Source organism: Pongo pygmaeus, chromosome 13 (assembly GCF_028885625.2).
Source record: "Pongo pygmaeus isolate AG05252 chromosome 13, NHGRI_mPonPyg2-v2.0_pri, whole genome shotgun sequence".
Classification (NCBI taxonomy): domain Eukaryota; kingdom Metazoa; phylum Chordata; class Mammalia; order Primates; family Hominidae; genus Pongo; species Pongo pygmaeus.
The window spans coordinates 40,673,743-40,690,186 of record NC_072386.2 but is presented as its reverse complement, the minus strand read 5'-3'; the positions used below and the strand labels follow the sequence as shown (position 1 = coordinate 40,690,186).

At 40.4% G+C, this 16,444-nt stretch overlaps 1 protein-coding gene and 1 pseudogene across 30 annotated transcripts in view; both read right to left on the bottom strand.

The window, feature by feature from the left end:
• Positions 1 to 16,444, bottom strand: part of BNC2 (basonuclin zinc finger protein 2) — a 460,480-nt gene that overhangs the window by 359,280 nt on the left and 84,756 nt on the right. The gene's annotated exons all lie outside the window — the stretch shown is intronic.
• The window catches only part of LOC129043787 (U6 snRNA-associated Sm-like protein LSm1), a 53,957-nt pseudogene continuing 40,729 nt past the window's right edge, over positions 3,217 to 16,444 (bottom strand).

Genomic DNA, 16,444 nt, shown 5'->3' with positions numbered 1-16,444 from the left:
GCCATTGTTCCCACTTGAGCACATTAAATTTTCCATATCCACTTTTAAACCAATATAACCTTTTTTTCCTTGTTCATAATGTTCATGCTGTACATTAACAGGCAGAAAATCCAATAGCTTAAGTCATCATATAGTAGTTATATGTAAAGCTTAGTAGATGAAAACCTTTTGCATTTTCCCCCCCTTTGAACTGATACTATATGAAGTTGGCTAAAACCTAGGGAAAAAAACCTCACACCTCATGGGAAACTGTACTAATTTTTTTTGTCTTTTATGATTGATCACAAATCCATTTTGAACATTACACATTTTTTTAAAGTTTATTATAACTGGTTCAACGTCTTCAAGCCCAACAAACTGAAGGTGCTGGAATCTTTTGGTCTGGAAGATGTGTTTGCCAATTATTTTTGCACTAGTGCACATAAACAGGGAAGACTGGATCTTAGGTAGGAGTTATACATTCCCGTACAAAATAATTGTATATTCTATGAAGACTGATTCTTTTTCTGGAGAAATATACAACAACACAAGGGAAATCTTGTACTAGCAGCCTAACTGAAGTGGCAAGATACAATATTAGAAAAACAGAGCTACTTTCATTACTGTGATGCTGTGTGTCAGAATGTCTCTCCTTAATGAACCTGTTTGCAATAAGACTCCGGGTGCAAAGAGGCTATTTAGAGAGACTACTGTGTCTATAGCGAGTCCTTCAAATATCTTCCCACTATTAGACATGCCGCATTGACCAATTCTGTCCTGATTGCTGTTCTTTTTACTATCAAGGGACACTCTTGCCCAGACAGACGGATGGATCAGACACTGCAGTTCATAAAATGTTTACACTGTACACACACATGCACTATGGTACAAGCTACTGAACTCCAGATCATACAGTGAGTTGAATGTGGCAGTGTCATATGAAGGCTTATGACTTTGCAATATCAATGAAAGGATTTAGGTTAAACTTTGCTCATCCTGCCTGCCTGTCACTCTCAACAAAAAGCCTTTTTTCCCCTCTCTCTTTCAGTGTATGTCCATTCCCACTGCTTACATGGGAACACTTCAGGCAAATCTTTTCAGCGTCATAAGGTTTTCTCATTCTGTTGAGATTTTCCTCCTAATTGCTGACAAGAAAAGAGGACTACACATGTCATGCAATCAGAAGGAAAAAAAAAAGGGTGAGGGACAGTGCAATAATAATAATTTTAAAATGGTCCAAAAGACTTCCTAAAAAGATTTGAAATTCCAACTCACATTGACAGCCGCTGAGATAAAGGGGCTTGTCACTACAGTAAATGAAGCATCAGCAACCTTTTTACCAAGTCTTTACATGAGAGCCCAAGGTGCTTGGAGGAAACTTTCCATTCATCTTACACTGTGTATGGTCTTATCAGCTGCTGAGTGTTGCTGTAGCCTCACCTTTCATACACATACATGCCAAATGACCTCTACAAAAGCCTTTTTCCTCTTGTGCATTTTCTAACAGTATGTCCTTTCTATTCGAATACAAATAATGTGCTTGCCAACAAGTTGCAGATGGTATTATCCCACGCCCCCAATCTCAGCTGTCAAATAGAAAAAACTTCAAGCCCAAAGGTCCAAATTGACAGTATTTTTTGTTGTTGTTGTTTTGTTTTGTTTTTAAAGACAGTCTCACTCTATTGCCCAGGCTGGAGTACAGCGTCACGATCTCGGATCACTGCAACCTTTGTCTCCCAGGCTCAAGGGAGTCTCATGCCTTATCCTCCCAAGTAGCTGAGATTACAGGTACCCGCCACCACACCCGGCTAATTTTTTTATTTTTAGTAGAGACAGGGTTTCACCATATTGGCCAGGCTGGTCTCGAACGCCTGACCTCAAGTGATCGGCCCCACCTCAGCCTCCCAAAGTGCTGGGATTACAGCCATGAGCCACGGTGTCCGGCCTAAATTGCCAGTATACTAATAAGTACAACTACTATTCGTTACATCTGATAAGGAACCAGAAATGCACATCGAACTAAATCTGGATCTGATGAACCAAATGCATCCAATGACAGTTTCGATCCCATTTAAAAATTTCTGTAACTACCTCCTTTTTTCTAGGCTCAACCTTACATCCTATCAGGCCTGACATACAGACCATAGCTTGTGCTGTAGCTCAGGCTTCGAAAGACATTTGGAATATCTATGATTTCAATGTTTATTTCCTCATCCAACTTTTAAATCTCCATTGTGATAAAACTTATAAATAAGGCTTTTATTAAATTACTCTGAACATTTACTAAAAACATACAAGCATTTCTTAATCAACATATTTGCAATATTGTAAGCCTGTTTAAACATACTGAATATCTGACTACAGATTTAGGAGCTAAAGGGTCCAGAGAGATCTGGTAGCAGTCGCCATTTTTCTACAAAAAAAACTAAGGCTACAAAATATTTAAGGAAACCTGTTTTGGGCTGAACAACCCAGGACCCTGAGTGCTTTAAGCCTCTGGATGCCTTATCTGCTGGCCTATCCCACAAAAGACTGTATGTCTGTTATCCAGTGACCCTCTTGTATTTTGCCAATGAAGCGTTTTTTATTTGTTTTTGCTTTTACTAAAATATGCTCAGTTATATCTGTCATGTACAACAGTAGAGAAAAAATACACGTAATTACAAGGAATACAGATAATCCAAGCATTATTTCTAGGTTCCTTTAGAACAGCTGTTTCCAAAGTAGTGTCTCACAAGCAGCAGCAACAGCATCATCCAGGAACTTGTCAGGAATGCAAATTATCAGACCCTGACCACTACAGAATCAAAAGACCTGGGGGTAGGGGCCCAGCAATCTGTGATTACACAAGACAAGCAAGTGATACTGATGCATGCTCAAGTTTAATCGCTTTTTGAGATTCATGGCATCTTTTGAGATTTATATTTTATTTATAAGTAAATGAAGAATGTCCCCTATAAACTCTAATTTGGGATAAGAAGAGCAATATACAGAAGTAGCTGCTGGCTCCACAGTGAAGGAGTCCATATCACTGTTTCTTTAAACACTGATTTTGTTATTTTAAAAAAAAAAAAAAACTCACATGATTTCTTCATGTTGTATGTGTGTTAGAATTAAAACTAAAAATGATTTTTCGGAAACACTACACTCTGGTCAAATGTGTGAGGTGACCAGGGTATCAGTTTCATTCAGTGACAGCCCTTATTCTTCAAGAGCAATAGCTTCTGAGCAGAGGACTTAATACTCATCAAGAGTATCTGCTCAAGGAATGGAAAGACCTTGATCCCAGTGGGCCTGAACTTTCAGTTCCTCTGCTTCCAGCCTGGTCTGCTGGTCCACACTTTGGTCTTCTAGGATTTCTTCAATGGATACTTGCTGGAGGGGTGTGTCACTCTCATTTTCCAAGTACAAATTGATCAATACTTCTTAAGTCTATTAAGTGTCCTTCCATCTTGAAGCAGGACCAAGTATTTTTTGTCAGTGTCCTCAATGAGGCTGGTGGTGCTGGGCCTCCACAAACTGGAGTCCTTGCAACACAAAGGCTGCAGAGGAGCTCAGCAATCAGTTTATTTTGAACTGAAATAATCCTGCAATGTACAGCAGCGGTGGGCCACTGTGTCCAAAACTAAAACCTACCTGCCTAACGCAGTCGCTGCCTCAGCAGGACTGAGACCAGAAGTGGAACCCCGACCAGGACAGGCACTTCTACGCTGACTTTCAGCCACAGGGACCTGCAGGAAACTTCTCCATATTACCTACCCCTCAAGTTTATAACTATGGCTTTAGAATATACACCATGACTTACTGATTTATATTTTTTTAAGAGGGAGTTTCGCTCTTGTTGCCCAGACTGGAGTGCAATGGAACCATCTCGGCTCACTGCAACCTTCGCCTCCTGGGTTCAAGCGATTCTCCTCTCTCCGTCTCCCAAGTAGCTGGGATTACCGGAGTCCACCACTATGCCCTGCTATTTTTGTATTTTTAGTAGAGACAGGGTTTCACCATGTTGCCCAGGCTGGCCTTGAACTTCTGAGCTCAGGCAAGCTGCCCACCTCGACCTCCAAAAGTGCTAGGATTACAGGTGTGACCCACAGCGCCCAGCCACTGTGATTTATTTAAATTCATATTAAAATTATTTAAAATGGCTAGTACTCCTTAAGGATATAATCAACTAGCTGTAGGCAACAAACAGACACAAAGGAAAGAAAAACAGTCCTGGATTTAAAATAACTTCAGAAATATCCCAATTTAGAGCAACAGCCAATTAATTGTAAAGATGTAATTTTAATTGTAATGCAGAATACAAACCACTCAACTAATTCTGTTATTTGGAAGAACGCAAGCACTCTCTTTCAGAATAATTAAAAAAATTAAACACTTAAGTAATTCCAAATTTGAGGTGATGTGATAGGCAACATAAAGGAAACAAATTAATGAAGTTAATAATAAGGGTCAATTGAAAGAAACTAATATGAAGGAATCATTATTTAAAAGATAGCACAGTGGCAGCCAGGCATGGTGGCTCACACCTGTAATCCCAGCACTTTGGGAGGCCAAGGTGGGCAGATCACCTGAGGTCAGGAGTTCGAGACCAGCCTGGTCAACATGGCGAAACCCCATCTCTACTAAAAAAAAAAAAAATTAGCAGGGCATGGTGGCACATGCCTGTAATCCCAGCTACTCAGGAGGTTGAGGCAAGAGAATCACTTGAACCTAGGAGGCGGAGGTTGCAGTGAGCCAAGATGATGCCACTACACTCCAGCCTGGGTGACAGAATGAGACTCCTGTCTCAAAAAAAAAATTATTAATTTAAAAATAAAAGTAAATAAATAAATAAATAAACGATAGGACAATGGTTTGGGGCAGACAAAGGCAAGAAGAGTCTTAGCCAAGGTAAATGGATGTGGGGGTATGAACAGATTAGAAAACTAGTACCAGATGAAGAGCAAAAAGGAGAGAAACAGGGACATTCTGCCACACGAGTTGTAATATTCAAAAGACCTGTGAAAAACATGAGGAGCAAATTTGAATTGAATCTATCATCAAACCTCAGGGAAATTATTTCATAAGAACTGTTAGGGGCTAGACACGGTGGCTCACGCCTATAATCCCAGCACTTTGGGAGGCCAAGGTGGGCAGATCATGAGGTCAGGAGAGCGAGACCATCCCGGCTTACACAGTGAAACCCCGTCTCCACTAAAAATACAAACAATTAACCAGGCGTGGTGGCGGGTGCCTGTAGTCCCAGCTACTCGGGAGGCTGAGGCAAGAGAATGACGTGAACCCAGGAGGCGGAGCTTGCAGTGAGCGGAGATTGCCCCACTGCACTCCAGCCTGGGTGACAGGGCAAGACTCCATCTCAAAAAAAAAAAAAAAGAACTGTTAGGATGTAAAAAGCATGTCAGAATCACGCATGACTGTAAAATCAAAGCAAGCACTGTTTATAATAACAAAAAATTGGATACAACCTAAGCGTCCTCCCAAAGAGAAGTGGTGACAATAAGTATGGTACTCCCATACAATGGAATTCTCTGAGACTGGAAAAAAATTATATACATTCCATGTTACTAAACACTGAAAATATCTACACTGGCAATGAGAAAACAGCAATTAAACAAAACACATACTATGATCTAACTTCTACTTCCAAAGCCACATTAACACATAGTATGTAGATGTGTATAGAATAAAGACTAGAAAAGTATAAACTAGAATGGCCATAGTAGGTGACTAAATGGCAAATGAATTTTATTTTCTCCTCCCCTTTTCTCTATTTTCTGCATTTTCCTATTTTATAAATGAAAAACAATGACTCTCGTAAGGAGGAAACTGTAAAGATACATACACACAAATACTACAATTACTCTCATAATGAGGATATTGTAAAGATACATTCACACAAATACTTTCTTTTTAAGGCAATAAATGATGTTCTCTATTGGTAGAGACCCAAAGGAGTGCTGCTGCCTGGCAGAGGTATTAGAGCAGTGACAAAATTCCAGAGTCTTCATGAAAACAGGATTCTGAGACAAAGATACAAACTTTGGAAGAAAAAACCCCTGAACTACCAACAATCATCATAATATATATAAATCCTTTTCAGCCAAAAAAAAGTGATGACCTAAGCCACTACATTCAAAACAATAATCCAAATAAGAAATAGAAAGGACAATCTATTAAGCACATATTACGTGTCAGATACTTTCACATTATTTCTCTTTCACAATAACTTGCAAGGTAGCATCTGTATTTTGCAGATAAAAGGCTCAAAAGGAACAAGTACACTTCTAGTGCACATTGGACCGCACAGCCTATACCTAGTTTACCAGACTTCCAAGCCTGAGCTCTTTCCACTGCACAAGGTTTCAAACGAGATCCTTAATGCATAGTTCTCAAAGTGGTATAAGCTGAAATCTCGGATGCCCAAACAACTTCAGAAAGGACTCCATTATCCTCTATTAAATACAAAACAAGTATTAAAGAATAGGAGGGCAGAGGAAGGGGAAAGGCAGCAAAGGTCTGATGTGAAGGCAGCCAAGCAGGTTATGTTAAAGACTTCTGACCCCTAAGAGAGAATGATATTTTTAGAAATGCTCCTTTTGTCTTCTTTTGGGGATGGCAGTGGTAATGCAATGTTCAAACAAAAGATGTTAATTAGATGTCAGGCTCGTGCCTGTAATCCCAGCACTTTGGGAGGCTAAGGAGGGCAGATTGCTTGCGTTCAGGAGTTCAAGACCAACCTGGGTTACTCCATCTCTACAAAAATTGTAAAAAAAAAAAAAAAAAAACCAGCCAAGCATGGTGGCGTGCACTTGTAATTCCAGCTACTTAGGAGGCTGAGGTAGGAGGACAGCTTGAGCCCAGAAGGTGGAGGTTGCAGTGAGCCAGTATCACACTACTGCACTCCAGCCTGGGTGACAGAGAGACCCTCTCTCAAAAAAAAAAAAAAAAAAAGGTTTGATTAGATAGTTACCAGAGGTAAGTAGAAGAAAGCAGATTTAAGCATCCAAGAGGTAAAACTGACAAGATCCTACTGATTGATGTGCTATTATCTTATACCCAACAACATATAAGCTTAATTCTAAACATATTTATATATACCTTAACCACTAACAAGCTCTGAAGGCATTTCCAATTTAGGGTACCACAACTTCAGTTCTACCTTCATTTTTGCCTTTACAGGGCGCAACCACCCAAGCTGATTTACATATTTAACAGTATTTGATTGACCAACTGACGGATAAATAAAACTGTGACCTATCCATACAATGAAATATTAAGAGGCAAAGAAAATAATAAAATATTGATATATGGCATAACATGGATGAACCTTGAAAATATACGTAGAAGAAGCCAGTTACAAAGTACCACATATAGTATAATTCCATTTGTATGAAATGTCCAGAAGAGGCAGTCCATAGAGAAAAAGTAGATTATGGTGGCTGCCTATGGCTGGAGGAATGGCAGTGTTGGCGGGGGCCAGAAAGGTGAAAGGTAAAGGGTATGGGGTTTCTTTTCTGAGGTAATAAAAACGTTTTAAAATTGACTGTAGTGATAGTTAGACAATATACTAAAAACTACTGAAACTGGCTGGGCGCGGGGGCTCACGCCTGTGATCCCACCCAGCACTTTGGGAGGCCGTGGCGGGCAGATCACGAGGTCAGGAGATCGAGACCATCCTGGCTAACACGGTGAAACCTCGTCTCTACTAAAAATACAAAAAATTAGCCGGGCGCGGTTATGGGTGCCTGTAGCCCCAGCTACTCGGGAGGCTGAAGCAGGAGAATGGCGCGAACCCGGGAGGCGGAGCTTGCAATGAGCCGAGATCGCGCCACTACACTCCAGCCTGGGTGACAGAGCGAGACTCTGTCTCAAAAAACAAAACAAAACAAAACAAAAAACTACTGAAACTAATAAAAACATCTTGGCTGGGCGCGGTGGCTCACGCCTGTAATCCCAGCACTGTGGGAGGCCGAGGCTGGCAGATCATGAGGTCAGGAGACCAAGACCATCCTGGCCAACATGGGGAAACCCCGTCTCTACTAAAAATACAAAAAATTATCTGGGCATGGTGGCGGGCGCCTGTAGTCCTAGCTACTCGGGAGACTGAGGCAAGGGAATCGCCTGAACCCAGGAGGCGGAGGCTGCAGTGAGCCGAGATCACACCACTACACTCCAGCCTGGCGACAAGGCAAGACTCCACCTTAAAAAAAAAAAAAAAATCTTAAGTAGGTGAATTGTATATTATGTGAATTACATTTCAATAAAGCTTTTTAAAAAGTATTAGGGTTTTTTTATACTTATTGATTATCTATGATGTACTGGACAGTAAGGCAAACACAGGATAAACAGATGAAAACAGGACTTCAGCCCCAGAAGAGCAAAAAATCTGCAAAAAATAAAACCCCTGTAAACCAAGTGGCTTCTAGTATTAAGACAGAATACCTTGTTATGTGGGAAACATCCTTGACATCTTTAAGAAAAAAAAGTTTACCTAAGAAACAATTCCAGTTTTCTTTTGATTCTTAACTCTACAGAGGTATTTATTTAATAACAGATCTATTCCAGTTCACTAACCAAAAAGAGTACTTAATCATGCACTTACAGAACATTCTCTATAAGATATAATTCCTTTGTTTAAAAAAAAAAAAGAAGAGAGAGAGACAAGCTATCTCCAGATAAAACGCTTTATCCAGGGACTTCTTTTTTTTAGAGTGGGCACTCTAAAAACATGGGATCTAATTGTTTCATGTTTTTATTAATGCAAAACGACATTACCCTTCAGTTTTGTGTCCAGCCACATAACATTTTGTTCAGCTGATATGCTTTTACTTGAACAGATACAATAAAGATTCATTTTCAAATTTGCACCAAAGGTCTGAAGATCTGGATTCAAGACCTCATGTTACCAGGGCTGGACTGATATTGGAGGCAGGTGGCAGACAATGCATACCTACCAAAAAAGCCAGGGGCATAGAAGAAAGGCTATAACTTTATTATTACTTTTTTTTTTTTTTTAAGACGGAGTCTCGCTCTGTTGCCCAGGCTGGAGTGCAGTGGCACAGTCGTGGCTCACTGCAACCTCCACCTACCAGGTTCAAGCAATTCTCCTGCCTCAGCCACCCGAGCAGCTGGGACTACAGGCGCAAGCCACCAGGCACAGCTTGTTTTTTGTATTTTAGTAGAGACGGGGTTTCGCCGTGTTGCCCATGCTGGTCGCGAACTCCTAAGCTCAGGCAATCTGCCCACCCTGGCCTCCCAAAGTGCTGAAAGGAAATATGAAAGATTTAATTAAATGTTTCAATACAAACACATTCGTGGCAGAATTTTCAAAACAGCAAGAAGTTAGAGACAATCTACTTTTCCAATATAAGTATATTGGAAAATACATAATAAATGATGTATAAATGAATAATAGTTGATGACAGAATATTATACAGCCATTAAAATTGATATTTTACAAATATTTCCAATGATATGAACACAATTAATGTGTTTTTTCCGTTAACTGTAAAATATCAGTTACAAAATAGCATATTTGATATCATCTCAATTTTATAAAACCAAAGATGGAAAGGAGAAAACTGGTAAGGATAGTTACAAAATGACAAGTAAGATTATCTATATAATATTATTATGACTTTCAACTTTTAATAATTTTGTATAGGCCAGGCATGGTGGCTCACGCCTGTAATCTCAACACTTTGGGAGGCCAAGGGGGGCAGATCACAAGCTCAGGATATCGAGACCAGCCTGGCCAACATGGGGAAACCCCATCTCTACTAAAAATACAAAAATTATCTGGGTGTGGTGGCGTGCACCTGTAGTCCCAGCTACTCGGGAGACTGAGGCAGGAGAATCGCTTGAACCTGGGAGGCAGAGGTTTCAGTCAGCCGAGATTGTGCCACTGCACTCCAGCCTGGTGATAGAGCGAGACTCTGTCTCAAAAAAAAAAATAATAATGATGATAATAATAATAATAATTTTGTATAATTAAATTTTTTTTAGAATAAATGAGTATTTCTGTCGGGGTAAGAAATCAGTTAAGTTTGTAGTCATTTTTCATCTCCTCATCAAGTAAAATGCAGAGGAAAATTTTTCTGAGCCAAAATGAGAGTTCCAGTTATTTGAGTTCTAGTTGCCTAAAGTTTTTACACACTAGTCTAATGTGCTGACTTCTCTATTTTCTCTGGACTTTTACCAATGGTGTTCTTTGTGCCAGGAGCATTTGTAGCAACCCCTCCTAGACCCGTTCCTCTGGCTGACTCTGAAGAATAAAGAGGCAGAGGTGTCACTTCCTCCAGGAAGTCTTTGGGCACCACTCACATATGTGCCGATGGAACTCTGGGCTTAGGGATTCCACACCATTTATCATAGTACATGGTACTGTGGTTGCCTGGTTTCGTATTCTCCTCCCCTACCAGACTCTAAGATACTCTGAAGGCCAGAAACGTCTCCCTTTTTTTCACTACTATATCCACTATCATTCCTAGCACATAGTATGAACATGGAATATTCATTTTTGGAAAAAGTGAATGTATAATGAATGAGTGAGTAAGTGAATAGTCCACCTTAGAAGCTAAGCATGCCTAATTCTTAGAAGCATTTACTCTGAAGTAAAGCCGGGGTGTTTCACATAATGAAAACATCGGAGTGTAATCACTCAGTACTTTAAGCAAAAGAGGTCTTAATGCTGCTTGTGTTTTCAGAGTTCAAAACTCTGAAAGCATGAAGCTAGTAGAAAGTTAAATATATCCAATAACAGGGTATTAAATATGTTAATGTCTTAAATACACAATTTGCAAATAAACAGAAGTAAGTTGAAATTAAGGGAGACAATTAAAATAGATTATACCACATTTCCTGAACTTGGTTCCCAAAGATCAGATTCAGATGTTGCTTTTATTCATAAGCTCTGAAAAAGTAAATAAAACATTCTGCACACTGCTCACCATAAATCTTAACTCACCATTCAAATTTAATCTAAACACAAACATAAACCTAAAACCTCCTCCAGTCCCACAAATACTCAGACAACCAAAATCTGATTTCCAGGACAAAAATGTTACTCTACAAGTACAATATTTATGCTGAAGAGATAAATTATGCAAATCATAATGGTTTATGCTTATGTTATAGCTACGCTTACTCTTCTGCATACGACAAGTTTCAAGAGTCTACAAATTTACATAAAGCTCAGGTTGTCTAATGATTAAACAATTTTACTATTTAGGACAGTTTTAATATTGATTTAGCTTTAAGATATATTTGGGAACAGCTGATAAAAGCTTCAAATGATATGCACTGCTTTACATTATTGACTTAGCACTTGATCACAGTATCTCTATAACAATCTCAAAAATTAATTCACAAATTAAACCTCTACTTCATTTAAACCACTATTATATTCACCTTTATTCCATGCTGTCTAGAAATGTTTTTTTTTTTTAAGTAATTCCAATGAAATCTCAAAGCTGTATTTAAACTAGATCAATCATCCCTCACCTTTGGCTGACAACCCAATTAGCCAAAGGTGTATTGGTAAATTTTCCAAATATAAATTTTAAAATTCTTTTATATTTTTAAAATATTTTGATACATATATTAAAATGTTGGAAGATTTTAAAATAATTAAAATTTCAAGCAAAGTAATTAGTGACACCTCAATTAACAGTGGAATAGCATCCGATTTTTCCAGTGAATTTGGGAAAAAGACAAAATTTCTGTTTAAAACAAGAAAAAAAATTCCTATTCAAGGAATGGAGGAAAGCATCACATGAATAAGAAACAAACATGACTATCTTTTTAGTCAAAAAGACTTTCCTGCCACATTGCTGTAGCACTGGAGATTCTGGGAGCGCAGTCCCAGCCCTGGAGTTGCTCACAATGTAGCAGGGAAGACAGCTGTGCAAACAGATAATTAGGGTTCAGAGTATTCAGGGGATGTTGCCCTAAGGTCTTTGCAGTAGTCTGGTGCTACTTTTTTAACTAGTTACCACTACTACTACTATACTACCACTACTAAAAGTAAATAAAGTATTTTCAAGAATTTCTAAATCTAGTTTGGAGCGCTATACAAATGTACAAATAATTGTCCCACAAGGGACAAAGTAATAAGTGCCTTAAGAAAAAGACTGCAAAATAAGAGGTATTCCTGGGAAACAATATGGATAGGACACAATATCAAAAGAGTGTCAGAAAGAGATGGAGGTAGAAAGGTAAGCAAGCCTACACTCAAAGAGGGATACTGAGCACAGAGGTAAGAGCTTACTTCTGAATACAGAGAGTCTGCAATAAATGAAGTTTTGGGGCTGAGCACTGACAAAGTCAGAGGTGTTTTTAAAAGCCTCCAATCTCAATGACTAGAGTATCCTAGAGAAAGTCTAAAGGCAAAGTGGGCAGGTACTGCAACAAGCCTATAGTAGGTCAGTGGGAATGAAAAGGAGTTAAAAGAGTGATGTGAACTCACAGTATAAACCACTCCCCTGCCCTCCAACTGTGGAGCAACAATAATGAGACTTTTTCTTTTAAGGAGGGGACTGTTCCAGAAGGCAATGTAAACTAAAACAATCTACTTCTAGGACTTGGTAAATGACAAGAGTGGAAGAAGAAATAAGATGACGATCATTGAAGTTTTTAAGCCTGTGAGACCCAGAGAATGGACACTTATAGAAGCTGATTAATACAGTATTAATACAGTATTCTCTGTATGTGCTTATGCTACAAAGCATTTTATAAAGACAGCTTCCAGTGTACCTTTTGGAAAGGGAATGTGTTTGCACTTTGTAGAAAAGAACGGGAACTTTAGACCCACCTGTGCTGAACCCAACTACCCACTAGGCGAGGTTAATATGTGTCCACATTTATGCTCTCATTGCAGTGCAAGACAAGACTGCCCAAGCCTTAAAGTATCCCACTGGGCAGGTTTGTGCGAGGGCCTTTACCTCCTGTTTAATAGTGTGGATGAACAGTTGTTCTCCATTTCACAGATATCACCACTGCAAAAACTGAGGCCAGGGGGAAAGTAAGGGGATCAGGTGACTACTTAAGGTGATGGAAATTCTTGCTATGTATTTCTTTTTTTTAGTTGAGACGGAGTTTTGCTCTGCCACCCAGGTTGGAGTGCAGTGGCTTGTTATTGCCTAACTGCAACCTCTACCTCCCAGGTTCAAGCAATTCTCCTGCCTCAGCCTCCTGAGTTGCTGGGCCTACAGTCCTGCACCACTACACCTGCACCACTACACCCGGCTTCTTTTTTTTTTTTTTTTTTTTTTTTAGTAGAGACAAGGTTTCACCATGTTGGCCAGGCTGGTCTCAAACTCCTGACCTTAGGTGATCGCCCGCCTCGGCCTCCCAAAGTGCTGGGATGAGCCACCATGCCCAGCCTATGTATTTATTTACGAAAAGAATGGAAGCAGGCTGGGCGCATCCATTCTCGAGTAAATCAGTGAACCAAGCTTGCACTATTGCACTCCAGCCTGGGCAACAGAGCCAGATGCTGTCTCCAAAAAAAAAAAAGTATGCAAAAATAAAAATACACAAAAACTTGACAAAAACAAATGGCAATGTGAACACATTGCTGGGGCCTTTTCCCAGGGCCTTGAAGGAAAATCCGCCTCTGGGCCTGTGCACCTATTTAGAAGAACCGGAGCTCGCTGGTCCTCTGAGGAAGCTGAAAGGAAGGTAGGAAGAGGGTAGTCTCGGGAACCACAGACACCTTCCCTTGTGAGAAGCAACAGTAAACTTTCCTGGACAGCACCCAAAGAGTTAAAATTACTCATGAAAATATAAGTGAAAAGAGTGGAGTGGCTTAGACTGGCTGATTACTCTTCTAAGAATCTCATTTGACAGAGGTAAAATACAAAGAAAGTGTGTGCTAGTTTTTACAGAAAACATATGGGAACTTACCTGGGGAAATTTGCTTTCTCTTAACTAAACAAGGAGTCTTTTCAGGTATTTTGAGTTGAAATTGGGAAGGACAGTCTTAATTATAGAAAATGTGGAGAAAGACTGAGCCATTGGAGAATGGTGACCATGGTGCATTAATATTCAACTTCATTCCTGGGTAGGTGGAAGAAGACTAGAACAGGACTTAAAATTTTACATACAAAGACCCAGTATAGAAGAAAAGGAGGGAAAAAAAAGTCAGTCTCTACCTGAATAAGCTTACACACGAGACTTTAAAAGAAAGATCAACAAATATTAAAGAAAATTACTTTATCCCCCAAACGGTGGCTCTTCAAAATAAAGTTACAACAGATATGAAATGGAAACCCTTTTCTGTCCCGGATACCATATAATCAGGGTTCCATGAGAAAGCATGGGTGGGGCAAGCAAACTTCATCAGAACTCCCTCTCTAGCTCTGAACCCCAACTGCAGAAAGGGGGAGAGGCCCTGCCCCAAATGTGGGGGGCAGAGTCCTGCTGGGAACCCACAGGATGACTGTGATACAGGTAGGGCAGAAAGAGCAAAACCACAAAGACTGGCATCCTCAAGGGAAGGTCATTGATCTGCGGCACAATAACTCCCACCCTGAAACAGTCTAATTCCCCTCCCCCATCCCAAAACTCACCCCAAACCCACATGGTTGGGCAGATTCTCCTCTCTCCTACTTGTTAGTGGGAAGGGACTGGAAGGAGCAAAAGATCTGACAATCAGTGATTAAACAGGACAGGCTAGAGACGAGTAACAGTGATTCCAGGCTCCCTTGAAAATAATAAATGGCAGAGGGGACAGCAAGAGAGCCAATTAGTACATTCCCAGGCAAGAGAGAGCTGAGGCCAAAGTAAAGAATGGAATTAAACACCAATTTTGCCAGTCTGCCTATTTCAGCAACATCTCTCTTCACTGATGTGAAACTGACAAGCAACCAAGACAAAGGTACAAAACTTCCAAGAGTGACAGAAACCCTGGGCAGGGGGAAACTAGTTCTTCCTCCACCATCACCTGTGATCTTGAGTGAGTCATCTCAGAGCCCTCTCTAGACTTTACTCCTATCAGCTGTAAAATGAAGAATGGGGAAACAAAATAATTTTCCTAAGTCGGCCTGGTGCTAGCATTCTAGAATTCTGAAAACAGCATGATGTGCATGAAAGAGTATGGACTCTGGTGCCACACTGCCTGAGTTTAAATCCCAGCTCTGCCAGAATTAGCTGTCTGTCACTGGGCAAGTTACTTGACCTCTCTGTGCCTCAATTTCCTCACTTGTAAGAGACAAGAATAACATGCTTTACATCATGGAACTATCCTGATGATGAAATGATCTGTTAGCTGAAGTTATGGTAGTGGGCTTATTCTATATCCGGTACCTTTTGAGTGTATTTTTGTGGTGAATCACCTAAAGAGGGTAACTACTCTGGCCACCGCTTCCTACAATGCTTCCCCTCCTAGGCAAGAGGTAGACAATATTTTCTCTCTTCTTTGTAGAGATGAGGGTCTCACTTTGTTGCCCGGGCTGGTCTTGAACTTCTTGCTTCAGGTGATCCTCCTGGTTCAGCGTCCCAAACTGCCAGGATTAGAGGCATGAGCCAACGCGCCCTGCCCTTAGACAATATTAATCAAGCACAGAATTACTTCCTTAGCCAGGATGCAGCTTCAGAACCCTTACTGAATTAGAATCACTGAATCATAGCACAAAAGATGAGTCAGCCACATCCTAAATATGGGTAATATTATGTCCCTTCATCACTAATTCCATCACATTTGGTTCAAACTGGTTCAAATGTAGTACCCTCAAACATAGAGTTCCAGAAAACTCCTTCTGGTGGAAAGTATGTCCAGGATCTTTATAGAAGAGAATCCCCAGCCTGGATTTGTGACAACTGAACTCTCTGACTTCCAGTTCCACAGACCAAGCAAACCATAGCTATCTCTGCAGATATTTTTACGTTACCAATGAAAAACAATGGGTAACCGCAGATGAACTGACTTGGCTGATGATACTCCATAAAGAGGTCATTCCTGGGCCGGGCGCGGTGGATCACGCCTGTAATCCCAGCACTTTGGGAGACCAAGGTGGGCGAATCACAAGGTCAGGAGATCAAGACCATCCTGGCTAACATGGTGAAACCCCACCGCTATTAAAAATACAAAAAATTAGCCGGGCGTGGTGGTAGGTGCCTGTAATCCCAGCTACTCAGGAGGCTAAGGCAGGAGAATGGCGTGAACCCAGGAGGCGGAGCTTGCAGTGAGCCGAGATGACGCCACTGCACTCCAGCCTGGGCGACAGAGCGACACTCCTTCTCAAAAAAAAAAAGGTCATTCCTTTTAAACATGACAATTTGATTCAATGACAGTCCACAATCCAAAGCAAGGCCTTGGGAGCAAATTCTTGGTGGTGATATGGTAGGATAAAGAGAAAAGGGAGTCCTTTAATTAACAAGATCAGGGCCTAGCAAATCTGATCCTGGCAAAGATCAGAGGATAAGGCAGGAGAGAAAGCAACTCCTTCATATGCCTCACACC